At 44.3% G+C, this 16,959-nt stretch overlaps 1 protein-coding gene across 1 annotated transcript in view; it reads left to right on the top strand.

Annotated features, from left to right (window-relative positions):
* The first annotated feature begins 11,938 nt into the window (after positions 1–11,938).
* LOC139563524 (phosphatidylinositol 4-phosphate 3-kinase C2 domain-containing subunit beta-like) overlaps positions 11,939–16,959 on the top strand; it is a 65,941-nt gene continuing 60,920 nt past the window's right edge. The window contains exon 1 of the mRNA XM_071382248.1: positions 11,939–12,220. The gene's annotated coding sequence lies outside the window, so the exon portion shown is untranslated. The remainder of the gene's footprint in view (positions 12,221–16,959) is intronic.

The following is a 16,959-nucleotide window of genomic DNA, read 5'->3' on the forward strand; positions in this document are numbered from 1 at the left end:
GGCGCGCGCCCCGGGTACCACTGGACAGGTGTTAATGGGGGTTGAGGGGGGAAGGGGGGTAAACTGGTGACAATAGAATCCTGCTGGTGCGGTGTTAATTGTTGAAGGAGAGGTGGAGGTTACGGTGAATAATTAGGTAATATTTGGTTGAGACGTTGATCAATGAGATTACAATATTCACCCACTCAAAAAGACAGCCAAAAGTTAGTTGAATTTCCAATGTGTTATCACTATGCTTTCAGCCATCGAAAAGCACAGCTAAATTCCAATGGAAAACCAAAGCCAGATATTTGGTTTAGTTATCACCCAAATGTCTATCACAGTGCTTTAAACCATTTAAAAGCACAGCAATGTTGAAATGGGAATAAAATATCTGATATTTTGTTTATTTAAACAACAGATTGTGTTATCACTGTGCTTCATCTACAGTGGTGACCCTTCATTCATCACCTGTTTTGAGCACCATATTTTTTTTTATTTTTTTTTTAAATTGGGGGGGGGGGGGGGCTTGCCTGTTTTGCATGTTATTTTGGTACATGTCACATACAATTTGCAAACAATGTAAAAAAAAATATATATATAATTGAGTTAATAAAGCTGTGGTGGTGGGGCAGGCCAGCAGAAAATAGGAGCATTTCACCGTGATTGGCTCAGCATTGCACCGTGATTGGCTCAGTGTTCTGTCACTCATGGGGACACTATGTCACCCGTCGTTAGTAAGGGTAGACATCAAGAATGTGAGCCCTTTGGGTGCTGCCATAGACTTAGATTAGAAGTGCCCTTCCAAGAAGGCTCAAGGTCATTGGCCACAGATAAAATTATGTCAAATCACCTTATATCTACAGTAGCTTCGATGTCGACATCTTACTTTCAAAATCTTAGCTAGCAGTCATCATCATCAATCAAGTAGACAATCTACTGGCAAATACTTTTTAATCCTTGTCATATGAAGAGAAATAATGAAGAGAAATTATAGATAAAACGTATCGGTGCTCATCGGCCAGTTGGAAATCGCAAATTCAACAATGAGTTATTTGGAAGGAATCGGTGACAGTGGTTAACCGCAAGCATTGTAACTGGGAAGTTGGAATAAACACGCACAGACTGGGAAAATACGTTTTGAGCGGTCATCCAACTCGGAATTGTAAATCTTTCTCTTTCTTTGATGACAAAATTTGCCAACGAAGGACCGTCGCGCACAACAAGTTGAGTCCAAAAATGTCTTATATGCTGCTGCATAAATGATGTAATATACCAGGGAGATATGGTCAGCCATATCAGCTATGTTTTTTTTAAAAGGCAGTAAACGAGGCTGAATGAATTGTTTCGCTGCCAGGCAAGGCTCCGCTGATAGCCAGGTGTAGCAGTGGTAAGGATTCCCTCCATTGTTCTGGAAAGGAAGCTCTGCTGTTGGGACAGCTTTATGTAGGCCCTAACAGTTTGTGGGCACCGTTTGTTGCCGTTATAGTGGAATTAATGTATTGTTTAGTGTTGTGTTGTGTAGTGGCTTTGCTGGCATGCAAGTAAAGACATTTGGGGGTTTGTCCCACCAAGACTTACATGCGAAAATCGCCACTGTTCATCTAGCATAACCAAATGACCTGGACTGCAATAGAGATTACATTGAAAGTAAATGGTGCAATTGATCAATGCTGTTCGAGACTCTGCACAGATTATTATAGTAATTGTGAAGATCTCCACAGACATGCAATGACCTATGCATGCTACAGTATATGTATTTGTTACAGACAGGGAGCTGTGGATTAGTCCTTTCAGCCATATCTGTTCCCTCATTGGCCCAAGCCCATTCTATCTCCCACAAAGCTCTTCTGTCACAGAGACAGTGTGGTCTTTGACGGCCAGAGGAATCCATATATCAGCCACACACTGGCACATCTTTGTGTGGGTTTGTGGGTTTGTGTGTCTCTGTGTGTGTGTGTGAGAGAGAGAGGGAGAGAGAGAGAGAGAGAGAGAGAGAGAGAGAGAGAGAGAGAGAGAGAGAGAGAGAGAGAGAGAGAGAGAGAGAGAGAGAGAGAGAGAGAGAGAGAGAGAGAGAGAGAGAGAGAGAGAGAGAACAAGTTAGAAAGAGTGAGTGAGAGAGAAAGGGAGAGAGAGAGACTCAGATATGACTAGTATCAAACTTGGGTAACTTGCTCAGCTCAGGACCACATTAGCCAAGCTGCTAGGTCTGGTAGGTAACACAATTCTTCATGTCTCAGGAATGGTTTGTACTTATCACACACATCTAGTTCACTGAACCACCTCCAGCACACAAATACAGAATACATTTATAAAAAGATTTTTACACTAACCGACATTGACATGCCGTGTAATTGGTGGCAGGGGCCAGACAGAGAATTACCCATCTCTTTCATCCCTCCATCCTCCCCCCATCTTTCAAAGATTCCAAATCTGCCTCCCTTGATTATGGTGGCAACCATGGGGGGGCTGTGGGAGGCTGTGGTGGGGCTTCCTGGTGGAGCTTTAAGCTCTAAAAGCTTTCACTACTGGAGGCCTTTGGCATGTCATTAATTTGATACCCCTTACAAAGCATGGGTCGCACTCCCTCTCTCGCTCTTTCTGTTTCTTACTCTTTCTCTCCCTCTCTTTTTTTTCTTGCTCGCTTTCTCCTGTCTCTGTCAGTGTCTCCCTCTCTCTCTCTTCTAACACCCCAGTTAGGAAAACCCACCAATGTGGAGAAATCTGGGTGAATGAAAAAAGGGGAGGAACAGAAGAACGAGTCTGTTCTGACGTTCAATTCATCTCAACGTTCATTTGAGCTTCATGTTGGTGTTGAACTGGTAATGAGAGAGAGGCCGAGGGGGGAGCTACATTGAGAGTGAAAGGAAAAGCTGTTAGAGAGGAGTCTTGTTGGATCAGAATTTTTCATTAACCGGTTAACCTACTTTTACTCACTGGTTTCCCCAACATCTGTACAGTAACTACAGTCTGAGGTCTCTCTATCACACTTTATACTGTATGTGGTTTACTCCCCTATGCGTCTCGACTTAAACTGCTAAATCTTAAACCCCCTCCAAATATAAATATTTACAAATGTGTGTGTGTGTGTGTGTGTGTGTGTGTGTGTGTGTGTGTGTGTGTGTGTGTGTGTGTGTGTGTGTGTGTGTGTGTGTGTGTGTGTGTGTGTGTGTGTGTGTGTGAGTGTGGGTTTTGGGGTCTTATTGTAATCTTCTTTGCTGACCATGTAAGACTGTTTCTGAAGAGAACATGAACTGTACATGTTGATAAGGAGCTCATCTAAATGAAGATGGTACCATAGGTACCATTGCTATACAGACCCGGTGCTGTCTTTCAGATGCATTTTTAGGGGACTAAGATGACACATAATAATATCCATAATCTACTGTACAAGCTTCCTGTTTAATAAGATTTAGCTCCTTTTGGTTCCCATTTTACCGCTCATTGGAAGTTCTTACAGTACCTCTGCTTTCAAATGGTTGGTACTGCTGAAAGACGGTTTACATGCTGAGCGACCATAATGCTGACACAGTGGTGATGCTCTACTGTCACGGTTGTGTGGAGAGACGGACCAAGGCGCAGCGTGATTAAAGTTCTACATATTTATTTACGCGAAACTTCCAAACAAAAAGAAACAAACAACGAACCGGGACATCAGAGGTGCCACATGCACTAACTCAAAACAAGATCCCACAAAAAACCAGTGGGAAAATGGCTGCCTAAATATGATCCCCAATCAGAGACAACGCTAAACAGCTGCCTCTGATTGGGAACCATACCAACTAAAACAACCTAGATTACCCACTCTAGTCACACCCCGACCAAACCAAAATAGAGAATAAAAAGGCTCTCTATGGTCAGGGCGTGACAGTATCCCCCCCCAAAGGTGCGGACTCTGGCCGCAAAACCTGACTCTATAGGAGAGGGTCCGGGTGGGCATCTAGCATCGGTGGCGGCTCCGGTGCGGGGTGAAGTAACCACTCTGCTCGCGGATCCGCCAGCATCGGTGGCTGCTCTGGTGCGGGACAAAGAACCCACTCATCCCGCGGATCCAGCATCGGTGGTGGCTCTGGTGCGGGCCTTTGCCCCCACCCAGACCACGGGTACGGCCATGGAGCCGGGTAGAACGCCGTGCCCGGACTGGGCCTCAGCGCAGAGGAGGAGCCCGGCCATGGAGCTGGGTTGAACGCTGCACCCGGACTGGGCACCGGCGCCAAGGAAGGCTCCGGCCATGGAGCTGAGTTGGTCGCCGTCCCTGGGCACCGGCGCAGAGGGAGGCTCCTGCCATGGAGCAGGACTGGATGCCGTGCCTGGACTGGGCACCGGCGCAGAGGAAGGCTCCGGCCTTGTAGCGGGACAACCTAGATTCTGCGACTGGAATGTATTCTACATGTTTGAAACAGCGATGCTTTCAGTGAGTCTGGTAAATTGTCTGATGCTAACATGCATTTGCACACTTGCAGTGCACAACTGAAATGAGGCTCTGTTTACATGTGCGTTTGGGGTTCAACCATTGATTATATGCGGTTCATAACTAGCTTACTGTTTCTTAACAAAGCAATTAGTTTTCTCGGCTATGGTTTGCATTGTGGTCTTGGATGTTCTTAGCTAAGGAAATGTAGTATAGCTAACTGCAGTGTTTGCGAAGGATATACTGCTTTCTCCCCATCATTTGCCTGAAGAAAAGACAGAGAAAAATGGGGCGAAGGTTGGCTGCCTTCTGAAAATTCGTAGGCGAGTAAGTAAACCCCCTCTACCATCAGTCCTATTAGCCAAATCATTGGATAACAAAATGGATGAGCTCGAATCAAGGATATCCTACCAACAGGACATTAAAAACTGTAATAACTTATGTTTCACAGAGTCATGGCTGAACGACATGGATAACATACAGCAGGTGGTGTTTTCGGTCCATTGGCAAGATAGAAGGAAGTGGTCAGAGGACGCAGATGTTAACTACAGGACTGTTTTGCTAGCACAGAATGGAATATGTTTCAGGATTCTTCCGATGGCATTGCGGAGTACACCACATCAGTCACTGGCTTCATCAATAAGTGCATCGATGACGTCGTCCCCACAGTGACCATACGTACATAACCCAACCAGAAGCCATGGATTACAGGCAACATCCGCACTGAGCTAAAGGGTAAAGGTACCGCTTTCAAGGAGCGGGACTCTAACCCGGACGATTATAAGAAATTCCGTTATGCCCTCCGACGAACCATCAAACAGGCAAGCGTCAATACAGGACTAAGATTGAATCGTACTACACCGGCTCCGACACTCGTCGGAGGTATCAGGAAGACTGTGTGATCACACTCTCCGTAGCCGACGTGAGCAAGACCTTTAAACAGGTCAACATTTACAAGGCCACAGCGCCAGACGGATTACCAGGATGTGTAGTCCAAGCATGCACTGACCAATTGGCAAGTGTCTTTATTGACATTTTCAAACTGTCCCTAGCCGAGTCTGTAATACCAACATGTTTCAAGCAGACCACCATAGTCCCTGTGCCCAAAAACACCAAGGTAACCTGCCGAAATGACTACCGACCCGTAGCACTCACGTCGGTAGCCATGAAGTGCTTTGAAAGGCTGGTCATGGCTCAAATCAACACCATTATCCCAGAAAGCCTAGACCCACTCCAATTTGCATACCGCCCCAACAGATTCACAGATGATGCAATCGCTATTGCAGTCAAAACTGCCCTTTCCCACCTGGACAAAAGGAACACCTACGTGAGAATGCTATTCATTGACTACAGCTCAGCGTTCAACACCATAATGTTAATCACTAAGCTAAGGACCCTGGGACTAAACACCTCCCTCTGCAACAGGATCCTGGACTGTCTAACGGGCCGCCGCTAGATGGTAAGTATAGGTAACAACACAGCTGCGACGCTGATCCTCAACACAGGGGCCCGTCAGGGTGTGTGCTCAGTCCCCTCCTGCACTCCCTGTTCACCCATGACTGCATGACCAAGCACGACTCCAAAAAACCATCATTAAGTTTGCCTACGCCACAACAGTGGTAAGCCTGATCACTGACAACGATGAGACAGCCTATAGGGAGGAGGTCAGAGACCTGGCCGTGTGGTGCCAGGATAACAACATCTCCCTCAACGTGATCAAGACAAAGGAGATGATTGTGGACTACAGACAAAGGAGGACCGAGCACACCCCCATTCTCATCGACAGGGCTGTAGTGGAGCAGGTTGAGAGCTTCAAGTTTCTTGGTGTCCACATCACCAACAAACTATCATGGTCCAAACACACCAACAGTCATGAAGATGGCACAATAATGCCTATTCCACCTCAGGAGACTGAAAAAAATTGGCATGGGTCCTCAGATCCTTAAAAAGTTGCACCATCGAGAGCATTCTGACTGGTTGCATCACCGCCTGGTATCGCAACTGCTCGGCCTCCGACCGCAAGGCACTACAGAGGATAGTGTGTGCGGCCCAGTACAACACTGGGACCAAGCTTCCTTCCATCCAGGTCCTCTATACCAGGCGGTATCAGAGGAAGGCCCAAAAAATTGCCAAGGACTCCAGCCACCCTAGTCATAGACTGTTCTCTATGCTACAGCACGTCAAGCGGTACCAGATCGCCAAGTCTAGGTCAAAAAGGCTTCTTAACAACTTCTACCCCCATGCTAATCAAAAGACTACCCGGACTATTTGCATTGTCCCAACCCCACCCCCCATTTTTACACTGTTCCTACTCTCTGTTTATTATCCATGCATAGTCACTCTATCTCTACCTACATGTCAATATTACCTCAATTACCTCGACTAACCGGTGCCCCCGCACATTGACTCTGTACCGGAACCCCCTCGCTACTGTTATTTTATTGTTGCTCCTTAATTATTTGTTATATTTCTTTTTTTAACTGCATTGTTGGTTAAGGGCTTGTAAGTAAGCGTTTCACTGTTGTATTCGTCGCATATGACTAATACAATTGGATTTGATTTGATTTAATGTTGTGGTGCATGAACTCGTCATGCATGTTAGCTAAAGTTACAGTTTTACATTTGCTAACGTTACCTAGCAAACATTAACTGGCGGGTGGGATAAAATGGTGACTGTGCTTGGATCTTAAAGTGCGGCAAGTGAAGTGTGTGACTATTAATGGAAAATAATGAAATCAAAGAAAGGAACAAAACAAGCAAAGTTGTAGTAGAAGACAAGGATCGGTCCAATAATATATTTCTTGTTGGACTGAATTTTTAGGACAAGGAGTTTAATTTGGTAAATCCATTTGTAATATCGAGAACAGTAAAGAAAACAGTGGGAAAGGTGGATTCAATCAAGGTGACTAGCAGCAGCCTTGTTTTGGTTAATTGTGTCGATGAAGAAGCATGCACTGGAACTGGCAAAATTGTCCACGTCAGAAGTAAAATGTAATGATCTCCGGAGCAGGGCGCCTGCCAAAAGTGTTATAGCTGGAGTCTCGCTGGATATAGATGACAAGTACCTTAATCAGAAAATCCCAGGAGTGATCAGTACATGTAATCTGACCCGTATGGTAGTTGGAAGGAAAGAGAAAAGCCTATCGATATTATTGTTGTTTGAGGAGACGCTATCTGAATATGTGAAGCTTGGATATATGATGTATGCGGTAAGAGCATTTGTGTCCAAACCATTATAGAGTGGGAATTGAAAAGGATATGGTCACGTGTCAAATGTTTGTAGGTGGGAGAAGTATGGTATTGAAGAATCTGTGAATTGAGAATGTTGCAACTGTGGTGGGGATCATACTCTGGCTAAAATGGTTGCTCGCTAGCCTAACTTCCATTCATGGGCAACGTTAGCTAGTTAACATTAGCCTTCTACATATTGAACCTCCATACTCTTTCATGCCAGGGGCACAACAATGTATGAATTAATCGTTGAATCAGAATCATTGTTATAATCACTGGTCAGTACAGAGAATTAAGTAAAACCACAAATCCAAATCCCTATCGCCATCCATAGCTAATTTAGGAAAGGGCCAACTTTAGCCAGCTAGCTAGCTAGCCACCGGCGGACAACAACACAACGAGATGCAACAATTCAAGTTGTTTCTGTTAATGACATATTCTCTCAAAGCGATTTTATAGGAGAGATGCCAAATCCAAGCTGGCTTCCCTTGACACTTTTATTTTTCTCACCAGGACCATTCCCAGTTGAACTCAGTTTAGCTCAACGTTGATTGCCAAATTGTTTTCCCTTTTTTGTCAAGGGAGGCCAAATGCTTGCTGGCTTCCTTTGCATTCAATGCTACTCGTTTGGACCAGACAACATCAGATAGATGGCCTACACATAGAGAGACAGAGTAGCGCTGTTTCGCTCGCTCGGTTGCTTTTTCCTGTGAGATCCATTCAGCCTCTTGCGAATTGAAGGAAAGTTATGAAACACAGAGAGACGAAAGCTAAAAAATGTGATCTTTTTGTGTTGGATTTTTTGGGTAAATTTCTTGGGGAAGCCTGCTTGGCCACCATGAATGCGCACCACTGGTATGGAACCAGATAGCTGCCAAAAGGTTGAACGTACGTATCATTAGGATTGTGAGAAAACTCATACGTAAATTGTTAGATCGTTAGAAAAGCCATGCGTGAAACGTGAAACGTAAACGTTAAATGAGATCTGTAAACATACGTTACGACTATGAATTAATATTTACAAATTAAATTCTTACTTTACTCGGTTACAGGTATTTTTATACATACACATTTTTGTCAGGAATGTGGCATTTGCAAAGAACATGAACCAAAAGTAGCTCGTCAATCAAGCAGCTCTAGCCTACATGTTTTTATTTAACCAGGTAAGTTGACTGAGAACACATTCTCATTTGCATCAACAACCTGGGGAACAGTTTCAGGGGATAGGAGGGGGATGAATGAGCCTATTGTAAGCTGGGGATGATTAGGTGACCGTGGTGGTATGAGGGCCAGATTGAGAATTTAGCCAGGACACCGAGGCTAACATCCCTACTCTTACAATAAGTGCCATGGGATCTTTAGTGACCACAGAAAGTCAAGACACCCGAAAGACAGCAACCTACACAGGGCAATGTCCTGGAGCATTGGGATATTTAGACCAGAGGAAAGGTTGCTCCTACTGGCCTTACAACACCACTTCCAGCAGAATCTAGTCTCCCATCCAGGGACTGACCCGGACCAGCTCTGCTTAGCTTCAGAAGCAAGCCAGCAGTGGGATGCAGGGTGGTATGCTGCTGGCAACATTAGAGTTGCTTTGCAGCTTTCGGTTTCATTTTCAAAATAAAAGTCTAGGGCTTGTTTTAAAACGGAATTTGATAACGCCGTTATACCAGTAGATGGCATAGTATAGGCTTGGGCCTATTGGGCAGAAAAAGGCATAAAAAGTACAACAACAAAAAAGATATCCCAAAAAAGAATTGCAACACAAGATTTGTTCAAGACTAATATGTTAGTCCATAATCGTAACATGGTGTTTGTGTGTTCACAGATGACATTTCACATGAATTTACATATGTATTTTCTTATGATCCTAACGATTCGCACGTTCAACCTTTTGGCAGCTATCTGGCTCCAAACACTGGCCCAGACAAACGTATTCAGTCCAAAAGGTGGCAAGTCTAATGGTCCCTTTATGGATGCTGTAGTCTCGTTCTTATCTGACACTTAGCTATTGAGCTAGTTCTGAGCAAAACAATTGTCTGATGACCCTAATGCTAATGACCCTGTTAAAAATCTGGTATGTGGTTCTTGGTAACGGACTGATGGCTCGTGACGAGAGGCGGGATGTGTGTTGTGCACCTCCAATCAAGTCGATTTGCGAATTTTCATCTGGATTGGTGTCATATTGGCATAGATATGATGGTAGGGAGATTTGAATTTAACATTGAGCTTCAACCAATACCTATATTTCACCCCCACAATAATTTGTTTCCTCGATTGTTTCAACGTTCTCTGAGGATGTTACAATACGTAGCCTACGGTACAGCCAATAAGTCTCAGGATAACAGTCACTTTTTGTTGCATTTGGGGCTGTGTGATTGCTATCCACTAGTCAATCAGCAGCCAAGGTCGCCATGGATACAGCAGGTCAGGAGACCTAACTGCACAGAGGAGACACAGCTCCCTGCCTTTGTGCATGAGGGATGGAGGAACTATCCTCTTCTGCCACCTACTGGTCCATAAGGTGTAAATGCTGGGATGAATTGGCCAACCAATGATGATGTCATACATTCAGGCTGTACTCAGCTGACTTTTCTACCGTTCTTTTATGTTGTATAGATGCATTGTTCATTAGAAAAATAAAGACACCACATAATGTATTGACAAGGAGACAACAAATAAGCCCTTTTTAGAGTAACATATTTCTTGCCAAATCCATAATAACCAAGCTTTTATTGCCTGATTTGATGTGATGTCAGAATCAGACAACATCAGACTTGCTAAACCACAGCTGCACACACGGACAAGAGTGAAGAGTCATAAGGAAGGGCAGAACATGTACTACCAAACATGACCACATAGTGGTGCTGCTTTCCTCCTGTTTAAAACAGATGTCAAATCCAGCTTTCACTATGGTCACTTCTTATCAACACTGGCTGACAACTCTACTGCACTGCCAGCTGAGAGAAAGACGGAGAGAGGGAGAGAGAGAGAGGGAGAGAGAGAGAGAGGGAGGGAAGGAAGAAGTGAGCTGTGTCTTTCTGTCTATATTTTTTTCTAGAACTGATAACCTAATTTCATTTGTAAGGAAAGAATGACATCAAGATGAATGTGCTCACATAGAATATGACCTAGTTTTCTAAAACAAAACACAGACATATACAGAAATCAATTCAGTTCCTACTGTATTGTTTCCTATTCTAAATTTTAACACCTACTCATAACAGCTGGTGACTGGGTCATGTCACGCAACTTCCACTTGAATCCTGTCTATAACACCAGCATTTTGCCACATTGCTTTCAATCTCCTTCCTTATTCGTTATTATTCTTATTCTTATCGGTATTATCAGACTACTGATCACTTTTTTTCATTTTGAAAAAAGAATCAACATTGGTTGGCCTAAGTTTTATGCAGCTGCCTTCACTGACATTGGCCTACCTTGGTGCAAGGTAATAATGACATGAGATGTTCCCTCAGAGGTGTCATGCCCATAGGGGGCACAATGTCAAGTGCCCCCTCAGATTTGTCCTTTTTTCCCCTTCCGATTTTAAATGAATTGATAGAATTTGTTTTGAAGCCCCGGTTTTATCTGTCAACTGTATTTTGTGGAGGTGGCACACTGACTGGACTCCTCTCCCTAGTAAGTGGTTCCTTCAAAGGTGCACCACTGAGCAAAGATATGCCTAGGCAGGAAGCTAGATACTCTAGTGTGTGCATACAGTATCATCAGTGGAGGAGGAGAGAGTGTAGAGTTCCTTCTTGATGAATAAATACAACTATATACCAGTATAAAAGTTCCTAAAGAACCAATGTGCATCATTAATTAAAATGACAATTGAACAAGTAAAGAGGTATGCTGATATAACCTATGCAGGCTCTAGATTGCAGGATAAAACAGGTGTTTGTTTCAGGTGTTTGAAAAATGCAAAATTCTCCAACTTCAGGAGTGGGAATCAGCCCCCCTACAGACCACCACCCTCCATCCACATGTACTTCATGTCCCCTCTAAAATAATGGATGCATAACGCCCTTGGGTTCCTTTATACTTTATTTACTACGGAATAGTATTTAGGAATGTTAGTTTGTCTGGTTGCAGATTTTCACAGCTCTGGGGGTTTCTAACTGGGCTAGCGGGATCTCTAGGTTTGCTCAGCAGCAGTCACTGTGGATCATTTACGTATGAGGAAAGACAAGGGAAGTCAGGCAACATAGCAACAAGAAAAGAGGGCGCTGTTACTTACAAAAGCTGTCCGCCAGAGGTCACGTTCCTACAAGTAATTCCCACGCTCCCCTCCAGCCCCACACACACTGATGAGAGGGCGATGCGCAGCCGATCATCAAAACCTAAAACCTCAGCAACTCGCTTACAAAATAAGCGGGGTTTGGTGGCGAGAGCTACTGGTTGTATTATTCAACAATTAGGGACGCGGGCGCCCTTTCGATTTGGTTAATGACAGATATATCGACAATATCAGACGCCGGATACCACTGCCGGATACCACTGCCGAGGAATTGTTTGATATATTTTGGAATCATTATTTGAGCAGACTGAAAGCAGAATAATTAGAATATTATGGCGGCCATAGATCTAGAGCAGGTAAGGAATTTTCCACCTGGAATTAACAATTAATGTCCACATACGTTAGCCTACAAATCAGATTACATATGTGTGTTTTGTTGCATGGTGTGTTTCGTGAGCAGTGAAGTTCGTAGCTCGTGTCTACTTGCAGTAAAATATCGACTGCGCTATATCGCTGCTTGAGCAGTGACGCTGTTTAGTGGCCGACGAAGCACAGTAGGCTATTGCTACGACTATTTTATACAATTCTAGTTATGAGAGAAATTATAATAAATCCCCTAGGCCTAGTTTGTGGTCAATAGAAAAACAATTATTCAAAGTGTAGGCCAACCTTAATGTGGTGTTACAATGTTGCAAACCTCAGCCATGCTATGGCTACAATAGTCAGTGTGACAAGTTAGATGGGCGCTACAGTGTAATAAACCACGCAGTGGTTGCACCAGCAAGCTTTCTGCTGTGGCATTGTTTTGAAGTCAAAGCTGTCAAATTTGTACGTAGTTGTATGCATCCGGCCATGTCATAAAATAGCCAACAAACAGTGATAACAAGCAGCTGCTGGTGTCCTAGGTTGCTGGGCTAATGGTGAAATTGTATAGTAGGGCTATTGGAGTTTTGACTGAGCAGGGGTGTATTCATTCCGCCAAACAGTTGGAAATGTTTTGCAACTACATCGAGCGTTTCTATTGGACAAATTCAGGTATGTCCCTCCCCGTTTCGTTCTATTAGCTTCCGTTCGAGAAACTTTTTGCAACCGAGTAGGCAGAATGAATACACGGCATGGCACATTTGTGACAAGCTAGTGCACGTTATACGGTAGGCATGTAATAAGCAATTGTAAAAACGTGGCTTAATTATGAACAATTTGCATACAATTTGCCAAGTTGTCATAAGTATTTTGTAAGTTACAGAGAAGAAAAGAGAACGAAAGGTTGTCAATTTATCCTCACACATCACCACACACCTTTCTAATGTTCTGTCTGTAATAATGAAAACATGCAGTCTGGCCGGCGATGCTTGTGTCAGCCTCATGTGCCGCCTGATCCCGTGAGGCTATGCGATATGACCATACACTGCAGATGTATTTGTAATAAACTTTATGGAGGCTGGTGTTATCCTTTATATCCATGTGACCTTTGGAATATGGGATCCAGATGCCCCAACCCAGAACAATCTCTCGCTCTCTATCTCTTCTCTCTCTCTCTCCCTCTTCTCTTTCTCATCTCTCTCTCTTTTCTCTTTTCTCTCTCTCAAACTGCAGCTGCTGTAACTCCCAGCCCTGTAACAACTGACATAGGATCAGTTCTCCCAACACCAGTCCTATCCTTAAAGAGACAGGTCACCTTATAAATCAAAGTCTGTTTTTTTGTGTTGATCTACATAATAATCTTACCTAATATTATTATTTTTTTAAACATCCTATCACTCCCACACTTGATAAATGCAGGCCCTGGTCTAACGTGGCATAACGTTGAGTCCATATTCCTCAGTCTGTTTAACAGACCAGACCCTGCATTAGGGCCAATTCCACTTTAAGTGATGCTGAGACTCCAACATTTTTCCACTTTAAAATGTATGCCAAACCGAAACCAATGATTTGTAAAGTTAACCAAACCATACAACTCTATCCACAAGGATTTATTTGAACAATTTCCCCAAAGATTTGACAAAAACACATTTACTTGAAGAACAGTGCAGAGGCAAAGTGTGGTTATAGAATGACGATTTGCGTTGTTTGTGCCGTCAATCTGTTACCAAACTTTTTGCATTTGGACTGTACTTCGAGTGAATGTGTCTTTGTAAAATGTTCTGTGGAAATGATTACAAGTCGTCTTTGGCACCCTCTAATTCCATTCTGGGATCAACTGTCCCATTGTTCTGCTCCGAGCAGAGGAAGTGACGCGTATCATCTCTATGATTGCTTATAGCTTTACTCTTATTATACAGTAGCTGTACTGGCAGAGGTTAGTACTGGCAGAGGTTAGTACTGGCAGAGGTTAGTACTGGCAGAGGTTAGTACTGGCAGAGGTTAGTACTGGCAGAGGTTAGTACTGGCAGAGGTTAGTACTGGCAGAGGTTAGTACTGGCAGAGGTTAGTACTGGCATAGTACTGGCAGAGGTTAGTACTGGCATAGTACTGGCAGAGGTTAGTACTGGCATAGTACTGGCAGAGGTTAGTACTGGCATAGTACTGGCAGAGGTTAGTACTGGCATAGTACTGGCAGAGGTTAGTACTGGCATAGTACTGGCAGAGGTTAGTACTGGCAGAGGTTAGTACTGGCAGAGGTTAGTACTGGCATAGTACTGGCAGAGGTTAGTACTGGCAGAGGTTAGTACTGGCAGAGGTTAGTACTGGCAGAGGTTAGTACTGGCAGAGGTTAGTACTGGCAGAGGTTAGTACTGGCAGAGGTTAGTACTGGCAGAGGTTAGTACTGGCAGAGGTTAGTACTGGCAGAGGTTAGTACTGGCAGAGGTTAGTACTGGCAGAGGTTAGTACTGGCAGAGGTTAGTACTGGCAGAGGTTAGTACTGGCAGAGGTTAGTACTGGCAGAGGTTAGTACTGGCAGAGGTTAGTACTGGCAGAGGTTAGTACTGGCATAGTACTGGCAGAGGTTAGTACTGGCAGAGGTTAGTACTGGCAGAGGTTAGCTCTGTCATGACAGGTAGGGTAACTGCCACTAATAAAGTTGCTTATGAGAATTCAGAAAATATCCACGCCTCCCACTCCATAAATAATCCCTCTCCTATCCTCTGTTGGCTTTCTGTCGTGCAGCCTTATACACTGAGTGTACAAAACCTCAGGAACACCTACTCTTTCCGTGACACAGACTGACCATGTGAACGTTATGATCCCTTGTTGATGTTAAATACACTTCAATCAGTGTAGATGAGGGGGATTTATTTTATTTTATTAGCACCTCTTTTTGTCCCCATTTGGAGAAATCTTCCAAGAGTCCTTAAACATTCAAATACAATATATAATACAATCACATTTTCACATATAACACACTGTTACAAACAACAGACATAATACACTGACATATTGACCAGATGAATACTTTAACAGTCTGAAAATATAGATTAAGGAACCAATCTACCATAGTCCTGCACAATCTTCAAATTGAGTATATTTACGTGGTTCTAAAGTATTGTTTGAGTTTCTAAATTGAAGGAAAGGAAAGAGGTTAAAGAAGGATTTTTCATCCTTGAGACATTTGGGCTGCCGAGTGGCGCAGCGGTCTAAGGCACTGCATCTCAGTGCTAGAGGCATCACTACAGACCCTGGTTTGATTCCAGGCTGTATCACAACCGGCCGTGATTGGGAGTCCCATATGGCAGCGCACAATTGGCCCAGCGTCGTTAGGGTTTGACCGGGGTAGGCCATCATTGTAAATAAGAATTTGTTCTTAACTGACTTGCCTAGTTAAATAAAAAATAATGGCATGAATTGTGTACGTGTGTTGAATGGGCAAGACAAAAGATTTATTAAGGGCCTTTGAACAGGGTATGGTAGTAGGTGCCAGGCGCACTGGTTTGAGTGTGTCAAGAACTGCAACGCTGTTGGGTTTTTCACGCTCAACAGATTCATGTGTGTATCAAGAATGGTCCAACACCCAAAGGACATCCAGCCAACTTGACGCAACTGTGGGAAGCATTAGTCAACATGGGGCGGCATCCCTGTGGAACGCTTTCGACACCTTGCGGAGTCCATGCCCCAACGAATTGAGGCTGTTCTGAGGGCAAATGGGGGTGCAACTCAATATCAGGAAGGTGTTCCTAATGTTTTATACACTCAGTATATAAGGTCCTTTATTAGGCCCTACAGCGCAGCACTGTAGTGGTTTAGTAGTCTACCCCACACAACAAGACCAACTGGCCTGACTACATTACAGCAACTTTTTTCTTATCTTAGGTCCTAACCTTTGTTTAGTGGGAGGGGCTGTAGCCTAAGTGATCAACCATGAGTGATAATGTCAGTCCACCACACTGTACACCACATAGGCTTTATACCAGAGGATTGACCAATGGGGCAACCTGCTGTATGTAATTACACTGTAACAAAATACTACTTGTCTCTCCTATTGTTTTATATGTTTGGAGAAACCGATAGGCTACAGTAATAGTCGTTACCCTGCCTGGACTAATGCCGACCAATGTGAAGCGTTGCCATGGTTTCGATCAGCACACTAACTCCTCCTACTGTGGACCTGAATACAGTGTGGAGAGACGTGCGGACTAATTCTCTGCCTGAATGAGTTCGTATTGACATTGACTGTATCCAATCCACTGTATGGATACATGCAGAGGCACACAGTCACATCTGTGGGTATGCCTGTGCATCGAATAGAGCGAGAGCGCTGCCGTGAGATTCATTCTGGTGGGGGAGGAGGAGCAGGGAGGTGTGGTGCTGGTAAAAGTGTGATGGATCATTGCAGCGTCACAACTCTGGACCAGCCCTGCATGGCATCAGCTGGCAGCGGCAGAAAAGGTTGCAACTATGGTGGCACACAGCAGCCTAGTTTGTGCGTTACGGTGTCCGTGTGTGGGTTGGTGGGGGGAGGGGTGGGGGCCATGCGGCGATGACAGCAGCCCCTTTGTCTCTGGCCTGCCAAGCCGTGTGAACGTGTCTGTCTGACCCTCCTCACGTGACACACGCGTCCTTTGTACTTCCAATCTGGGACACCCCCCCTCGAATTGAATGGGATTACATCCCGATGGGGACAGATTCCAGGGGGTTGGATCTGGCCTTGGTCTCCCTT

This window comes from Salvelinus alpinus, chromosome 2 (genome assembly GCF_045679555.1).
Source record: "Salvelinus alpinus chromosome 2, SLU_Salpinus.1, whole genome shotgun sequence".
NCBI lineage: Eukaryota > Metazoa > Chordata > Actinopteri > Salmoniformes > Salmonidae > Salvelinus > Salvelinus alpinus.